Source organism: Cryptomeria japonica, chromosome 7, assembly GCF_030272615.1.
Source record: "Cryptomeria japonica chromosome 7, Sugi_1.0, whole genome shotgun sequence".
Classification (NCBI taxonomy): Eukaryota; Viridiplantae; Streptophyta; class Pinopsida; order Cupressales; family Cupressaceae; genus Cryptomeria; species Cryptomeria japonica.
Window position 1 is genome coordinate 305856235 of NC_081411.1, and position 3967 is coordinate 305860201.

Consider the following 3967-nt stretch of genomic DNA (forward strand, 5'->3'; position numbering starts at 1 on the left):
CACTTCTCAAAACATGCAAAGTCTTCATAAAGCATTAAAGACTTTATGTCATCAACAAGTTAACCTCTAAAGTATTCCAAAGCATGTAAGGCTCTTACATAACCATTAATGGTTAACTCAATCTTGACCCTTGGTTAGAGACTATCTCTCTAACTTAACCATCAATTAACCCATGGGTCTCTTCAAGCATTCATTGCTTTGACCATGGTTATCCCTTTAACCCTTGCACAAGAGTTCATCCTTTGGATAAAGGCTTTGTCCATTAACTTAACCCTAACCAAGCCCCCTAGGGTAACCACCATGTCTTCTCAGACATTAAATGCCTCTTCTTTTTCCTCTCAAGCCTTCTCATGTTGACAATTGTCACCATTTTATTGGTGAAAATTGTAAACATGGATTGAGGATCACCAAATTCTCAATAAATCCTAACCCTTGTTAAGATTATTCAATCTTGACTATCCAATTGCCCATTTCTTCTATAAATAGGCCTCATTCCCTCATTATTTGGATCCCAAGTTTTATGCATCTAGGTGATTATCTATCAAGCTCATCAAGTCTTAGTTTTGCCTCTCTTTGTTTCAATCACCATCTTAAATATTTAGATGCATTTTTATCATTAACATAACATATATCATGTTAGCATAGCATAATATCCACATCATAACTGCTAGCATGTTTAGTTTCATTATCATAGCATAATTCTTCATCTTAGCAAGATTGTTATAATATATATAGATCTTAATTGCATTTGAATATAGATCATTTTCATCATATATCACTCATTCTTGGAGTTTTCATTCCAAAGGTTAGTTGCTCAATAATCCGAGAGCAACCATGACTTGAGGAATCCTATGAGATAGACAACAATGAGACTCTTTTGAAAGTTTGATTTGTTTAACGGGTAAGTGCACAAAGATGGTGGTTAGAAAAGTGGACACACCAAAAAAAAACACATGAAAAACACCAAAACACGTATGGGGTATTTCAAATTTAAAGAACCCCGTACACGTTTAGGCTTGTTTTGCTGAGCCTAACCAAAGCTAAACCGCTGTGCGCAGTTTAAAACATACTAACTACATACGCGGTTTAAAGAATACTAACCGCGTACACGGTTTAAAGCATACTAACCACGTACGCAGTTTAAAAACTAAAATTGTGTATGTGGTTTAAAAACTAAAACTGCGTACGCGGTTCTGTCTATCAATAAAATGCAATTCACTTAGCATTCCATTAGGTTTTTCAGTAGGATATAATGCAAATTCTAGTTTTTTGAGTATTCTTATAAATTTTAGACTTAGTCAAATTTCAATAATCAACATGCTCATATCAACATTATGTCTCTCATCTCTTAGTCAAATTTCAATAATCAACATGCTCGTATCAGCATTATGTCTATCATCTCTTCCCTACATTCCCCCTCTCTCTTCCTTAACCCCTACCTTTTTGTCTCTTAGGCATCTCCCTCTCTACTTTCTTCCCTCTCTCAGGTATCTCTCCATCTCTTTCTCATCTCCCTCACCCTCTTTCTCTCTTTCATATATCCCTCTCTTTCTCTCCCTCTCTCAAATATCTCTATAAAGTTTCTCTCTCTCTCTCTCTCTCTCTCTCTCTCTCTCTCTCTCTCTCTCTCTCTCTCTCTCTCTCTCTCTCATTATTTCTCTCATAAGTCTCTCTCCCTATCTACCTATCTATCTCTCTATCTCACTCTCCTCCTTTGTCAAGTGTATCTCTTTCCCACTCTCTCCCTACCTCCCCACCTCCCTTTCTATTTTTCACTTAAGTCTCTCTCTCTCTCTCTCTCTCTCTCTCTCTCTCTCTCTCTCTCTCTCTCTCTCTCTCTCTCTCTCTCTCCCATTCTTTATCTCTGAAGTCTCTCCCTCTCATCCTCATTCTCTCTATCTCACTCTCTCCTTCTCTAAGATGTCTATCTCTCATTCTCTCCCTCTCCCCTCTCCCTCCCTCTCTCCCTTTCTCATTACCTCTCTTTCTCACTTTCTCCCTCTCTTCGCACCTCTCTCTCTCTAGTCTCTTGTAATATCCTTCGACCCCTTCCTCCCTCTCACTCAGACTCTCTCTATCTCTCACCCTCTCTTTCTCTCTCTCCTACCTTTCCTCCCTTCACCTCTTAGGTCTCTCTTTCTCTAACCCCTTAGGACACCATATGATGTCATTATGGGTCGTATGGTGTCTTAAGGGGTCATATGGTGTCTTAAGGGGTCATATGGTGTCTTAAGGGGTCATAGGACACCATATGACCTCTTAGGAAACAATATGACCTCTAATGACACCTAAGGGATCATATGGTGTCCTAGGAGGTCATAGAATACCATATGACCCTTTAGGACACCATACAACCCATAATGACACCATATGGTGTCCTAAGGGATCATAGAACACCATATGACCCGCTAGAACACCATATGGCCCATAACGACACGTAAGAGGTCATATGGAGTCCTAAAGGGTTATAAAAGACCATATGACCCCTTAGCACACCATACAACCCATAATGACATTAAATGGTGTCCTAAGGGGTCATAAAACACTATATGACCTCTTAGGACACCATACGACCCATAATGACACCATATGGAGTCCTAAGGGATCAAATAGTGTCCTAAGGGGTCGTAGGAGACCATATGACTCCTTAGGACACCATATGACCCCTAATGACACCATATGGTGTCCTAAGTGGTCATAAGGTGTCCTAGGGGTCATACAACAACATAAGACACATAACGATACCATATGGTATCCTAATGGCTCATAGAACACTATATGACCCTTAGAACACAATATGACCCTAACAACATCTAAGGGGTCATATGGTATCCTAAGGGGTCATATGACACTATATGATCCATTAGAACACCATAGGACCTATAATGATGCCAAATAGTATCCTAAGGGGTCATAGAACACCATATGACCCTTTAGGGCACCATATGGTGTTGTTATGGGTCGTATGGTATCTTGAGGGGTCATATGGCATCCTATGACCCCTTAGGACACCATATGATGTCGTTATGGGTCGTATGGTGTCTTAAGGGGTCATATGGTGTCCTAAGGGGTCATAGGATGCCATATGACCTCTTAGGAAACAATATGACCTCTAATGACACCTAATGGATCATATGGTGTCCTAAGAGGTCATAGAATACCATATGACCCTTTAGGACACCATACGACCCATAACGACACCATATGGAGTCCTAAGGGATCATATGGTGTCCTAAGGGATCATAGAATACCATATGACCTGTTAGGACACCATATGACCCATAACGACACATAAGAGGTCATATGGAGTCCTAAGGGGTCATAAGAGACTATATGACCCCTTAGCACACCATACAACCCATAATGACACCAAATGGTGTCCTAAGGGGTCATAAAACACTATAGGACCTCTTAGGACACCATACGACCCATAATGACACCATATGGAGTCCTAAGGGGTCAAATAGTGTCTTAAGGGGTCGTAGGAGACCATATGACCCCTAATGACACCATATGGTGTCCTAAGTGGTCATAAGGTGTCCTAGGGATCATACGACAACATAAGACACATAACGATACCATATGGTGTCCTAAAGGCTCATAGGACACCATATGACCCTTAGAACACAATACAACCCCTAACAACATCTAAGGGGTCATATGGTATCCTAAGGGGTCATAGGACACTATATGATCCCTTAGCACACCATAGGACCTATAATGATGCCAAATAGTGTTCTAAGGGGTCATAAAACACCAAATGACTATTTAGGACACCATATGGTGTTGTTATGGTTTGTATGGTGTCCTGAGGGGTCATATGGTATCCTATGACCCCTTAGGACACCATATGGTGTCGTTATGGGTCGTATGGTGTGTTAAGGGGTCATATGGTGTCCTAAGGGGTCATAGGACACCATATGACCTCTTAGGAAATAATATGACCTCTAATGACATGTAAGGGATC